At 37.5% G+C, this 15,310-nt stretch overlaps 1 protein-coding gene across 3 annotated transcripts in view; it reads left to right on the top strand.

The window, feature by feature from the left end:
* Positions 1 to 5,662: 5,662 nt before the first annotated feature.
* TAOK1 (TAO kinase 1) overlaps positions 5,663 to 15,310 on the top strand; it is a 140,824-nt gene continuing 131,176 nt past the window's right edge. For 2 of the 3 annotated variants that reach the window (XM_074320800.1, XM_019739501.2), the window contains exon 1: positions 5,671 to 6,342. The gene's annotated coding sequence lies outside the window, so the exon portion shown is untranslated. Of the gene's footprint in view, positions 6,343 to 15,310 lie in introns of all 3 variants that reach the window. The other variant, XM_019739502.2, reaches the window with a different exon arrangement.

Below are 15,310 nucleotides of genomic sequence, written 5' to 3'. Positions count from 1 at the left end.
TGTCCTTACCATTACCCTCTCACACACTCAGCTTTTTTGGTTTTACATTCTGTGAGGAAATAGAGGTTTTCATAAGTAATCACAATGTAACTGCAAAAAATATATACACTAGCTAATGCTGGGTGAAGATTTAATGCTGGGTGACCAATGAAGATTTTACTAAGAGTCTGCTAGAATACCCAAAGAGGAGTTTTCTTTCTGTTTCTAAATATGCACGTATGCGCGCGTGCGCGCGCGCGCGCGCACACACACACACACACACACACACAGGAATTCAAGTTATCTGTACATATTATTTGCATTATTCCTGTAATTATAGATTTTTGAACTAACAAGACTCTAGAGATAATTTTAGTCTATTGTAGTTAGATAGGAAACTGAGGCCCAGAAAAGTAAAATTAAGGTCTGGTTCAGTGCATCATTTGCTCAAAGGTTGTTCTGCATAGTTATTTGTTTTGTGCATGAATATCTTACCTTTCTAACAGGATTTTGAGTTTCTAGTATGGGGAGGAGTGTAAGGAAGAGGACTGAGAGGTAGTGGAAATAACGGGCTTAAAATACAGATTAAACCTGTACTCTAATAGCTCTCTACTTACTAGTTGTGTGATGTTGCACAAAGTTACTCAACTTTTCTGAGGTTTCCTCCTCTGTAATGGGAATCATCATCATTATCCTTCTTTCAGGGTTGTTGGGGAGATAAAATGGATAATGAATATAAAGTACTTGCTTCATAAAGTTCTTGGCACAGAGAAACTCTGAAAATGTTATTTTCGTTTGCCTCTTCTGTATTTTACTTAAGCGTCACACACAATAGGAATACAACAAGTATTTGTTATGTGGAATTGGACATGACTTGATCTTTTACTGAGTGACAATGCTTAAAAGACAGTCTCATTGGATAGAAACCATATCAGTCAGAGTACCTCCCCCACACATCGACAAGCTGTCTTTTCACACAGAGACACATGTGTGACAACAAATACAATGCCATTACACATGGTCAGGCACGTCTTACACATACTAGAAATGTGTATATGGCATCAAGCTGTCCTCGGTTAGTAGTGCCAGAAGTACTATATGATGGAGAGAGAGTGTGCTTTGGATTCATTTGCAACTGTGTTCAAATTCTGGTTCATCACTTACTTATTAGATGGCGATCTTGGGCAAATGACATAATCTCTCTGAACCCTGGTTTCCTTACGTACAAAATGGAGGTAACACTAATCGTACTTACCTCACAAGTTTGTTGTGACAATGTATGAGAAGAGCTTATTCTTGGTTTTGTCTCTGCTTGGGTAACTTTTCTATCAAGGTCAAAACATGGTTAGTACCCATTCTTCTCCCCACAGCTTTTTGACCCCAATATACAGGCGTAAGGAATGTATAACTGAGATATGAGAAGATCTGTCAAGGAGGTAAGACTCAAGCTGAATCTTGAAGGATTATTAGCCAACTAGAGAAGGCATTTCAGGCAGAGGAACGCAGCACTACATCCTAGAGACAGCATGTTAGCAGTTAGCAGAACAGTGAATTATAGTTCAGGATGGTGGGAACATCCTAAATAAGGCTAGAGAGGTATGCAGGGGATTTGTTTGGATTTTATTGGAGGACTTTGGGGAACCATGGAAGAGTTTTATGCAGAGAAATGACACACTCAGCTTTTAGAAATTGCATTTTAAGAAGATTAAAACCATTCACCTCAGTATAGAGAATGGGGCACCCTGGGGGGCAAGGAGAGTAGCTAAAAGGCAATTACAGTACCCCGGCTGAGAAACTGAGGTGTGGACCACCACAGGAGAGGCAGTGGGGATGAAGAGCGGGACAAATCAGAGAGATGTTCAGGAGTTCAAGCCACAGAAAGTGCAATATCTGCAAATGTTCTAAGCATTGACATTATTTTCCTATCATTAATGAGTGTAATTTTCTTTCTTTTTTGATAGAATTTTAAAAATTGAATAACAGATCTCTTTTGTATTATCTACTAATGATGATTTCCTGTTGAATAAATTTGATGTTGAGATAACCCTGACTCTGTGTGTGTGTGTGTGTGTGTGTGTGTGTGTGTGTGTGTGAGAGAAATTTGAAGAATTTGAGGAGGGAGGCCTATTGGCATCAGATCATAGAAACAGATCTGGAATAATAATAATAAAAAAGACAGCCAGGGACTGTTAAGATGCCCTATATACTAGGGAAGCAGGGTGGGAGGTGGGGCAGATGCTATAATTTATGGTGAGATGGAGGTAAGTGTGAGAATGAGGTAGTGGCAGATACAAAATATTATAAAAACATCATCTATACGACATCAAACCTTTAGATTTTATTTAACTATCAGTTTATAAGAAATATGGGCATTGAAGCAAATGTGAAATGACATTGCGAAGATGCAATCCAGGATGTGGAAAATTCTACAGGATATATAATCTGATTTCTTCAACAAATAAACTGTATACAAAAAAGAAAGAAGGAAGAAAAGAAAGGAAGGAAAAAGGAAGAGGAACTGTTATACATGAAAAGAGACTTAAGAGGAGTATTTATTAATCAAATCCAAAGTGTAGAACTTGTTCAGATCCTGATTCAGATAAATGGACTGTAAAAAGACATTTTGGAAACTATTGGGAAAAAATGAACATGGATTGGGTATTAAATGATATTAAAGATTTATTGTAAACGTGTGATCACATTGTGGTTATGTTACAAGTCTTTGTTAGAGATACATATGAAGTATTTACAGGTGAATGTTATAATGGTTTACTAGAGATTGACTTAAAAATACATCAGGAGGGGGTGCTGTGCTGAGTGGAGTATGTCAGACAGAGAAAGATGCAATGTGATTTTGCTTATATGTGGAATCTAAAGAACAAAATAAACAAGCAAATGAAACGGAACACTCGTAGATACAGAGAACATTTTGATGGTTGCCAGATTGTGGGGGTGGGGGTAGGGTGGTAGGGTGGGGGGTGAGTGAAAAACGGAGGTACAAATTGGTTGTTACACAGTAGTCATGGGGATGTAGGGTATACCATAAGGAATATAGTAAATAGTATTGTAATAACTATGTATGGTGTCAGTTGCGTACTAGATTTTTTGGGGTGATAGATGGAAGGGGATTTGGGGATAGGGTGAAAATGGTAAAGGGATTAAGAAGTACAAATTGGTAGTTACAAAGTAGTCATGGGGATGTAAAGCATACAGAATATAGCCAATAATATGGTAATAACTATGCATAGTGCCAGGTGGGTACTAGACTAGTCAGTGGGATCACTTTTTAAATTGTATAAATGTCTAACCACTATACTATATACTGGCAATTAACATAAAATAATACTGAATGTCAAAATAAATAAGTAAATAAAGTGTAAAAAAAGAAATAAGATATTAAAAATATTTATAAGAGCAAAAAATATACATCAGGAGGGAAAAAAGGTTGTAAGAGACTAGGTGAAACAAGAATGATACAGTGTTTACAATAGTTGAAGCTGGGTGATGGGACACATGGATATTTATTATTCTACCTTACTCCTTTTGTGTATGACGTCTGAAAATTAAGTTCGTGAACTCATCCTAGAAAAAGTGCTACCTACCTCATTGCTGAATATCACTATGGTCACCTTCGAAGTACTCCCCTTGGGAAGCTATGCACTGACATAGCGCCTAGTCCACCCTTCAAAGCAATTTTAGAACTTTTGTTCTGGAATGACCATCAGAGCTGTCACTGTATTACCCTTGATGTCCTGAATGTCATCAAAATGTCTTCCTTTCAATATTTCCTTTATCTCTGGGTAAAGAAAGAAGTCTTTGGGGACCAGATCAGGTGAGTAGGGAGGGTGCTCCAATACAGTTATTTGTTTACTGGCTAAAAACTCCCTCACCGACAGTGTCAGTTGAGCTAGTGTATCGTAGTGATGCAAGAGCCACGAATTATTGGCGAAAAGTTCAGGTCGTTTTCATCTAACTTTTTCACGCAGCCTTTTCAACACTTCCAAATAGTAAACTTGGTTACCTGTTTGTCCAGTTGGTACAAATTCATAATGAGTAATCCCTCTGATATAAAAAATGGTTAGGTGTACATACAGGGGTTAACGGTCAATAAATAGATAATTTTCTTTATTGCCTAGAAAACAATGGTTAGCAACATCATTGCAACAAGTTCCCCGAACTTAATTGTCACATTCAGTATGTGTGAAATTTTCCATAAATAATAAGAATGAATACTTGGGAAAGTCTGAATCTCTTTCCATTCCCAAATGTGTGAAATAACTAGAAGAGAACATTCTTGCCGTAACACTTTCAGAAGAAGGATAAGGATTGGAGGAGCATTATTTAAGCTGTGGGTGGAAGAAGAGGGGCCATGGGGACAGGGAGGTAGAAGGAAAACTGATTTTGAGTGGTGTTGAAGGAGCCAAGGCTGAACAGTTTCAAGATGGAAGGAGTACCAACTATGTCAAATATTGCAGATGTCAAGGAAAGGATTAAAATGACTCCACTAGACATAGCAACTAGGAGGTCACTCTTGACCTTAGCAAGATCAGTTTCGGTGGAGGTGAGAAGATACACAACTTTTTTAAGAAGCTTGGCTGTGAAGGGGAGATATGGAGGTTGTGATCTTTCTCTCCCGCCTCCCCCCCCCCCCACAAGAAACTAAGGCATGTTTTGTTTTGTTTTTATGCTGAGAAGTAATTGCCATTTGAGAGTGATTGATCATATAGGTGAAAAGAGGAATTGACTCACAGAGCAAGGACCCTTACTATGAGAGGGAATACTTAGAACAAATTATATGTATATCCCACTAAAGCAGATAGCTTGTTTTTCTGATCAGAGCCAGTTTACTTTCCCAGTTTACTATATCTTCCAATAACTGTTTTGGAGTACATTTTTACTTATACGTCTCACATAACAGATCTATTTATCTCAGTTGTTTTATTGGTTGAAACACCTAGATTTCTTATGACTGCATTTTTGGCACACTTTTTAGTTCTTGAATCAAATTGCTCCCTTTGTAGTAAAAACAAAGTTTTCACCACACACAAGATAATGAGAAGCTCTACCTTTTACCTACATTAGGACTCTTAGAACTTTTTATTGTTCGTTTCAAAAACTTGTCACTCAACTTACTAAAACAATTCACAAAAACTTTTCAATAATATCTCTTTTTTACTATCACCTACACATAGGGTGGTTTAGATCTGTATTTCTAACTGTTATTACCGTTCCAAAAATTATTATAAACTATTAGAATCTCAAAAACTCAATTACATACTGATTACGCCGACCAGTTTACTTCTGAATTCCATGGAGGGGTTGAACTAAAGTGTGTGAGAACGGGATATTCTACATGTCAGGGCAAACTTCTCAATCGCAGGGTTAGTGGGGGGCGGATGTTTGGGAATGGGAAGAGGGAAGGGAAGGAAGAGAGCAGATAAGCTCTTCTTTCTCAGATTTCAGGGTGAAATGAATGCACCTGACGCCCACGTGGCATAAGAACCCTGCCAGCTGAGTGAAGCCAGGCTGGACAGAGGCTGGGGCTCGAAGCCACTCGGAGACTCCGCCCAGGAAAAGTATTCGCGCGCTCCCGTGAGGGCGTGCACGCGTACGCAGTCGTGTCTTGCGCAGGGTCGGGCCTGTCAGGCAGGAAATCTCGCGAGATTGGAGACTGGGATGACTGTCGGGAGGAGGGGAGTGTCGGGGAAGGGGGGGAACCTGGGCAGCGGTTGGGCTCTGTGGCTTCAGGGCTCGGAGATAGAGAGGGAGGGTGGCAAAGAGAGTGAGTCGGTGCCGCCGCCTGCCTGAGGAGAAAGGAGGGGTCCCGCTTGCCTGCGCCGTTCGCGGGCCGAGAGCGCGAGGCACCCACGAACCTCTGAGGCCTCCCGGCCCCTGGGGACCCCGCCCCGCCGCCGGCCGGTCGGCCCGCGGCCTCTCTTCCCTTTGTGAGCGCCCCCTTCCCAGGGGTGGTGGTGGTGGCGGAGGGCTGTGCGTGGGCCCGCCCGCCGAGGGCCCGCGGCGGGGGACCGACAGGGCCTCGGCTGTGTGAAGACCGGAGGCGGCCGAGGCCCGGGCCGGTTCCCCCGAAGCGGCGGCGGCTCCCGGCACTTCCCCGCGCCATCTTAGCTGAGCCCAAGCGCTGAGGGCGCCTCCTCGACCCCGGTCGTCCCCTCGCCCCCCCCCCCCCGCCCCTTGTCGCAGAGCTTGGGCTGGGCGGCTCGCTGGGGCTCCGCCGGGGGGGGGGCGGCGGTGTGTCGCCAGGCCCCCTCCTCCTCCTCACTCCTCGCCCTCCAGCGTAGCTGCTACCCGAGCGCTGTAGGGGGCTGCGCCTTCCTACTCCGCCCCAGACCTGTCGGCGAAAGGGTAAGGGCACCTCTGCTTTGGGAAAAGGAGACTTGGAGGGGGCGGGGAAATTCGACCCACTCTGGTCTCTCGCTGGAAGGAGGGATGTGGGGTTGGGGTGGGGGAGGGAGACAAGGAGGGTCTGTGATTCTGTGGGTGGGGTGAAGAAGCTGGTGAGCTGGACGCCCTACTGTTTGAGGGACAAGAGCAATTACATTCCTCTTTCCTGAGGGTCACCGGAAGGAGTGGTGGAAGGGGATGTCTCGAGGAAGGTGTGGCCCTCAGAGGGAGACGGGATTGATGTGCACCCCGATTTAAAAGGCGCGAGGTCCCCTTCCCTTCGGGTCCCTCTGCTCCTCCCTCTCCTTCTTTGTAGTGTCTGTGTATTCTTGGGAAGAGAGACCGCTCTGGGGAGCCTGCTGGGTGGATTCCACCCCACCCCCTCAGGAAATCTATACCCCTCTTCTGTGGGGGTGATGGAAGCGTTTCTCTCCCCCTACCCTTCCCCCTTCCCCATCCTTTAGTCTACTGCAATGCTGCAGAAGTCCAAGGCAGTTTCTTCATACACAGGCCCGTGTGTACAGTGAAGGGAGGGGGAGCAGGAGAGGGAAGTAATGGCGCTTCCCTTGGAAAGGTTACTCTTTTTCCTTTGGTTTTAAATCGATAACAGTACCAGTTTAATACTCTTCCCGAGATCTGTCCCTGGGAAGTATATCTGTTCCTGGGAAGTATATCTGTTCCTGTTATTGTTGGGGGATATGGCCTCTCGAGAGGGACCCTGCCATGTTAGAACAGTTTTAATGTCTCTCTTGCTCTCTTTTAAACATTGGATTGACATTTTTGTGTGTGTGAGCATACTGAGTTTTCATTGGGATTTGAATAATTTTGTACTCCCTACAAAATTATTTCCCTCATTTCCCTTTTTTTTCCTTCCTATGACTTGTAGTTATTGAATTATTAAAAATTATTGCAGACAGAGGGGCCGTCTGGTGGACTTTCCTTCTCCCTCAGCTGTGAATTTTTAGGGTTAATACTGTTTTGTATAACATCAAAATTGGAATTTTAAAAAAAGTGGTTAAATTAGGTTACAAATCTTTCTGTAGCAAGTGCTTTATTTCCTGAGGAAATGAAAAAATAATAAACACTAATTTGCCTAATTATGCTGTGATAGGATCTATATTCTGCAGTCAATAAATCGTTTTTCTACTTCTTTTGCTTCATGTCATATTTGTTTAGGACAAATTCTCTTATCTGATTTACAGTAGTACTTGTTGGTTTTGTCCTTAGTAGAGTAGGAAAAAAATAAAAAAATTGACCTTCTGGAATTGTGTTGTCAAGTTTTTTTTGTGACCAAAGAGTAGTCTTGAAGTCTACTGTTGATACTTTTTTCTTTAAATATTTAAATTTACTGATGAAGTGATTTCAAAATGTTCCATATATGAATATTCATAGAATTAAATAATTTTTTTCACAAAGCGATGGAGATGACTAAAATATATACAGATATGAGTTGTCTTGATATTTTACTACAAGCTGATATTTGGTGTTTAAGCTTCACTTAGTGGATGACTTATTTTTAAATACTTTCAAATGCCATTTACATTTAATGTTGGCCATAAGAGCTAGCTTTTTTTTTTTTGAAACCTGTTTTAAGACAGATTTAAAGATGTTAGGAGTGTTAGGCACTATTTTAGTATCTGTCATCTTCATGATTTTGATATCGGGAGACACATTAATGGTATGTTAAATTAGTTTTATTATTTTTACTCAGAAAATGGAATTCTTGTTTTCTTTCTTCTTTTGATTTTTATCTGAATTTATTTTAACTTGAACAGCACTTCTCATTTAGATCTTTATTTCATGGCATGATGCTGCATGTTGTGGTGTGTAGAGCCTCCCCCATATGGCAAATTATTCCGTAATGTCTAATTCTCTGTTATGGTGTGTTGATAATTCATATATACTAGCATGTATAAACCCAAGCACACTGCTCAGTAAAGCGTTACTTTTTATTTTGGAAAGATACAGGCAGAGAGGATTTATCAATAAAGGCTACAAAACTTAAGGATGTACATAAGGATATTGGTAAATTACCTGCTGTATTTCAGCATGGGTAGAACTAAGAGGTATTCTTTAGGACAACTTAAAAGAAACCCTGTTTTCCATAGCTGGTAGGAATTCTGCTAAAAATAGTAAAAGTATGTTCGTGATCAATTAGATAAATTTATTAAGGAAAAACTGCCTAAGGGTTTTTTCAGCTGACCTCTGATGCCACTGTCAGAAAGAGAATACTGAGGAGCTCTTAGTCTGGGTTGCTTGATTTCAGATTAGTATGGTACTTCTTATGTTTCTAAATAGTTCATCCACAAAATGACAGTGTACATCACTTCCTGTTCTTTCACAACTGGCCCTTTCTCTGGATTCCCTTTTAATGACTTAATTTTTGGCATTCTGATATCTGATTTGTTAATTTGGTTATAATTCTCGTGTTTTATAGATGGAAGAATTTCTAAGAATCAACTGGGGTTAAAAAGGCTTTGAATAGTCTAAGATTGTCTTGACAGTAACTAAACTTCCTTCCAAACTAAAGGATAGTTTCTTAAACAAATTTAAAGTCTGAGAGGTTTTAAAGAAATACAGCAGTGTACAGGACCAAAGTATGAGTGAACTGAATAGAAAATAATTATTGTATTTTCTGCAATATAGAGTTTGGAAGAACTGTGGACATGGCAATTAATTGAATGTGTGGTAATATAAAACAAGCTTTCTGTACATCAAGACATATATGTGATATTTGGTCCCATGTTATGTTGCCATCCTACTAATAAGAAAGAAACTGGTTACAGGATACTAGAAAGACTGGATGCTCTTAACTAACCATAAAGAATATAATTTAAGAATGTACTGTGATTTGGTAGATACAAATACTTAGTAAATCCCAAAGTTATCTAGGGGCCAACTTTTGGCGTTAAAATTACAGTTGAGATTAACCCGTTATTCCAATTACTTGGAAATAATTTTTTTTTTCCCTCACTTGACTGATTTGTGTATTAAAATAAGTTAATTTTCCCACTGTATCTCTTTTTGGTTATCAGTAGTCTCTATTACTTATAATAATTGCACTCATTCTAATTTAACCTTTTTTGAAATTAGGAGTTTTTATGTATATATTAGTTAAGGGTTGCTGTTCATTCAGTTCAGGATCATATATGAATGAATCTCTTGTAAAAAGTGTTTATTTCTGTAGTCAAGTCTTACAAAAAAATTGAGATTGTTTCATTAATCAGAGTGCCAAGGTATGTTCATCTACCTTTAGGTTTCTGTACTTGTTCATGGCTGGATTGTTTTTTATATTCTTCAAGATTGCAAAATCTAAAATGTATGTGAAAGAGATACAAATCTGTATTATTTCATTCCATTATGTTTCATTGTTGGATTAAAGTATTTTAGTTTTTAGTGGTAAAAAAATTGTTTAATTTTATTAAAGATGTCTCATTCCTTCTAAAAAAACGAACATGAATTACAAAGTTGTGTGGATGTACTAGAAACAATTATTTTCAATTGGGATGTCTCTGTCAACATTTGGTAACAATTATTTCAATATCAGTCTCTTCCATTTGTGCTAGAAACAGACTTTTTGTTCTGCAATAGTCTAAGGCTGCATCTTCCTACCTAGTGATAAAATAAGTGGCCCGTAAAAGATGGAAAGGTTTTTCAAAAAATAAGTACCTGGCATGTAAATAAGGTAAATAAAAGTACATGTTACTAAGTACTTTGCATAATAGATATATAGCCTGGTAAAAGTGCCCGTGTCAGTGATATTGTTATGTATAGATAATTATATTAAATTGGCCTTTCACTTATCTTTAAAACTGAGAAGGGGCTGGCTAATCTTTCCTTTTGATAAAATTAGTCAATATGATTGTGTTAATACAGATTTAGAAGTAGATGAATCGCTTCATTCAGAAAGACACACAAACTTTAGTTTCTGAAAAAAGCTTAAATAATGGAATGGAACAAAATATTCTGATTTGCAGCCACCAATAATAATAAAACTGGCACTTAATATATCTTAATTTCATCATTTATTAGTTGTGTAACTTCTTTATGTAACTTGTTAAGTCTGACATACCCTATCTATAAAATGAAGGTAGTATCCACTTTACAAGGCTGTCAAGTAACTTAAAAGTATTGCCTGTTTCATAGTAAGCATTCAATAAGTTTGTGGCTATCAGACACTAGCTGCTTATTAAATGTTTACAAATGAGTACAGGGGGTTTAATATTTAAGAATTGCATTCCGTAATTTTGATTTGAAGTTGGAATTATACATTTGGAGCTCCACATATAATTTTGAAAGAAATGGTTAGAATTTCTAACTAGGGATAAGTAGCTTACAAACTTTTTGTACCTATAATGGAATACTATGTAGTTCTACAAGAGTTTTCTTTTTCCTTTACTGGATATAAAGCCTAGCCTAAAGAACAAAATTTCCTTTCCCTTTGGTACTTCATTTGTTGATTTAAGAATCATTTAGTATCACTCTCTTACCTCCTGGAGCTCTTTTCACAATCCCTGGTTTTGAAGGTATCCAAAGTACTCATGATTTTCCTAAGCTTTTTTTTTTTTTTTTTTGGTTAAGGTCTCCTTTGTAGGTGTGTCCTTACTTTGAAAGTGCTTTATTTTCCACAACGTATTAATTCAACAAACATTAAGTGATGATTATGTGCCAGTAAGACATGGTCCCTGCCCTGTAGGAATGCTGTCTTCTCAATTTTTCCCCCTCCTGAACAGTTTTCTCAAACTAGATGTTCATAGGAAAGCAAGGACCTTCTTAATGGTTGTAAATTCCTCTAAGCCAATGGTTTTCAAACTTTAGGTTGTGACCCATTAGTGACTTGTGAATTCAATTTGGTGGGTCACAATAACAATTTATTTTAAATGAAAAATAATGGGAAATATCAGACTGTGGTGTGTGAGGATAAACATTGTGTGGAAAACTTTTTGTGTATTTTTATGTGTTCTGGGTACCCAGTTAAATTTTTTTTTTGAAATTTCTTTTTCAACTCATTCTTTTTACTCCTAATCTCATGTCTTTGAAGTATGAATATGTTTGTTTTTTCCTTTCTCTTTCAACAACTGGTTTCAGTCTCTCCAGATTCTAGTTGCTAGTCTTTTTAGTGGTTATGTTGTACATATTTACCTTTCCTAGGTCTCAAAGCTTGTAGGGTACTGAGGACTCTGTCTAAAAGATCCTGGGCAGGGTACCTCAATTTTGGCTAGGATAGTAACTTCTGAGGTTTTTATATTGGGGAACATGTGTTATCACGTAACTAGTGTCACATCCTATGTGTGTGAGAGTGCAGTTTCTTATGGAATGGCAGAATTTGTTTTTAAAAAAACTATTTGGAGCATATTTTTAAAATATCTTATTTTTATTCAGTAGATTTAATTTAAAAATATTAATTGTAATATATGTTTTAATAAAATGTTATGTGCCTAATTAAATGTATCAAGTATATTAAGTATACAGTTGACCCTTGAACAACATGAGTTGGGGTGCCGACCTCCTGCGCAGTGGAAAATCCACATTATAACTTTTTTAAACTTTTGTTTTTGTTTTGAGTGTGTTTTTCTGGACCCATCAGCTCCAAGTCAAGTAGTTGTTTCAATCTAGTTGTGGAGGGTGCAGCTCACACTGGCCCATGAGGGGATTGAACTGGCAACCCTGTTGTTAAAAGAGCATCGCGCTCTAACCAACTGAGCTAACCGGCTGCCCCCATGTATAACTTTTGACTTCCGCAAAATTTAAGTTGTTCCTCAGGATTGCTTCCAGGACCCCCAGAGGAAACCAAAATCCATGGATGCTCAAGTCCCATAGCTATATAAAATGGTGTAGATCAATGCATGTAGTTGGCCCTCTGCATCTGTGGACTCCCAACCACAGATCAAAAACAGTGCAGGTATTTATAGAAAAAAGTTCATGTATAAATGGACCCGCAGAGTCAAAACCTGTGTTGTTCAAGGGTCAACTCTATTTTTAAAATTTCAATGTACTTCAATGCATTACATCTAATCATATCCTTATGTTTTAGTTGATGTTTTTGATCTGTCTAGTGGTAGTAGTTATGAGTCTCTAGCTTGTATTTTTGATTGATTTCTTCCAGTTTATTCCCACTGAGACTGAGAAAGAGGTTTCAGAAAAAGTTGATGAACAGCATTACTAAACAAGGTCAAGGTTTTTCCTTTTTTGCACTTGGGAATTTAGTGTCATTCAGAATAGGAAATGCTTTGTCCTTTGCCAAAAGCATCCATAGCCTTGACTGTAAAGACTAAAATTACTAATTAACCTATATTGTACTTGATAAGGAAATTTTACTTTTCATTGTGGCACAGAAACTCTATGGTATGTGTTACAGTATTTAACATGTAGTGTTTAATCTCATGCTGTGCGAATGGTTGATGATGATTTTGATGTTTTACCAGGACTGTCACATACAGGAGTACAGTATTTCAGTTGATTTGTTTCAAGGGTTTTGGGCCCCAGAGGGGTAATATAATGTGCCCACTTTCAGATTCTTTACTTTGACATACAGTTTTTAGTGGTGATATTTTTTCCATTATCTAGGAAAGTACAAACAACTTGAAAATAGAGAAATGAAAAGGTCTTTTTATCTTCAGTTTAGGTACTGAATATTTTTGTGTATTATTTATGAATGTTCAATTCTATAAGTAATGTTATAAAAATGTAATCAAGAGTAAAAGGATTTTAAGAAGGAAAAGATGTGAAAATTTTCACTTTAAGAAATGTCCTGTAATAGAAGAAATTGATTGTTAGCAGAAGAAATTACAGAATATGGTTATTATTTCTTTGTTTATGTGACACTTTGATTGAACATATATATATATATAAGGTTGGCGCAAAAGTAATTGTGGCTTTTGCATTTTTAACCTTTTAAATGGTAATTACTTTTGCACCAACCTAATACATATTAATGTAGAGTAAACTGGTTGGAGAGAACTACTGTGTTCAAGGATAGCATGGTTTAGACAAAAATTGAAATATTGATACATGAATTTTCTTCTTGTAATATGTATTAGATAATTTGATAAGTTAGAAGGATAAGTTTCTCAAGAGAGTTTACTTTTGTAGTAAACGATGTTATACCAAAACCTTAAATAATGGATTGTTACCAAATGAATTTTTTTCTTTTTCTGGTTGAATACATATGCAGTAGATACTGTTTATTATTTCACAATCAAATAAGTGATACGAGTGGTGGGTTTTTTGTTTCTGTTTTGTTTTTTCACTTAGTAGTTAGTATTAGAATTGAATTGAATTTTGTGCCTGTGAGGAGGGCCAAATGTGATTTTTGAAGAAAAAAAAAATTTAATCAACAAGAATGGACTTGTTTTGGAAGTTGTGTGTTTTGAAAACTTTAAATAAAAGTCAAATAAAGAACTTTTATTTTTATTTATCAGGTTTGGAATGTAGATATTTTCGTAATGAATCATTCTTTTAAAAATTTAGCCTAAGTTAGAGAATTAGCCTCCCAATATTTTATACTCTATGCACTCTAAATGACTAAATTTAACAAGGCATCTGGTTAATTTAAGAGGCTTGTAAATAGATTTTCATTCAACCTTCCAGGTGTTGGCATGGAATATATTAGGGTAGGAATGGTAAAATGTAAGCAAACATCTAAAATGTTTTATGACTATCTTTGAGGTGGTAAATCCAGTTATTAACAATAAAATTATTCTATTGTTGAGAGATGAAATGTTCATTAAATAATGCAAAAACTGCCATTGTTTATGACCATTGATATGTTGAGGTTTACCACCATTCTGTTTCTTAACATATAAAGTTAGGTGACATGGTATCCCAAATTTTAGTATGCATTGTTTTACCTTATCTTATTCAGATAGCATTGTAATATGAGATTACAACATTTTTTGAAACTCTTTTTAAAATTATTTTGAAGCATAGTTTTTGAGCTATTTGGTTTACTCATGCTTAACTTAATACAGAAATCAATTTCAATTTAACACTTAAGGTATTCACATAGGTTATAATTTATGATTTGGCAAAACAACAACAGATAATCCAATTAGAAATGGACAGAGTACTTGAATAGACATTTTTCCAAAGAAGATATATGAATGGCTAACAGGTATATTAAAAGATGCTCAACATCACTAGTCATTAGGGAAATACAAATTAAAACCACAATGATATATCACCTCTTGCCTGTTAGACTGACCACCATTAAAAAAACAAGAGATAACAAATGCTGGCATGGATGGTGGAGAAAAAAGAACCCCTGTGCATTGTTGGTGGGGTTGTAAATTGGCTCAGCCACTATGGAAGACCGTATGGAGGGTCCTTAAAAGATCAAAAATAGAACTATCATCCAGCAATTCCACTTCTGGAAGTGTATACAAAGGAAAGGAAAACACTAACTTGTAAAGATACCTGCATCCCCATGTTTATTGCAGCATTATTTATAGTAGCCAAGACATGGAAACAACCTAAGTGTCCACTGATGCAAGAATGGATAAAGAAGTTGTGGTGTATATTTATACAAATATATGATGGAATATTATTCAGCCATAAAAAATGAAATCCTACCATGTGTGACAACATGGATGAACCTTGAAGGCATTATGCTAAGCAAGATAAGTCAGAGAAAGACAAATACTGTATGATCTCATTTATATGTGAAATCTAATACAAACAAACCCCCACCAAGCTCATAGAAAAAGAGATCAGAATTGTGGTTACCAGAGGTGGGAGGGGTGGGGGGGAGGAAGAGGAGTTGGGGGAAGGTGGTTAAAAGGTACAAACTTACACTGTTAAGATAAATACTAGAAACATAATGTACAACATGATGACTATAGTTAACACTTCTGTATGATGTATAGGAAAGTTGATAAGAAAGTAGATCCTAAGAGTTCTGATCACGAGAAATTTTTTTCCTTTTTATTGT

The sequence above is a fragment of the Rhinolophus sinicus genome, linkage group LG15, assembly GCF_036562045.2.
Source record: "Rhinolophus sinicus isolate RSC01 linkage group LG15, ASM3656204v1, whole genome shotgun sequence".
In the NCBI taxonomy this organism is placed as follows: Eukaryota; Metazoa; Chordata; class Mammalia; order Chiroptera; family Rhinolophidae; genus Rhinolophus; species Rhinolophus sinicus.
Note: the sequence above shows the minus strand (reverse complement) of the source record. Positions and strands in the feature narration are given on the sequence as shown.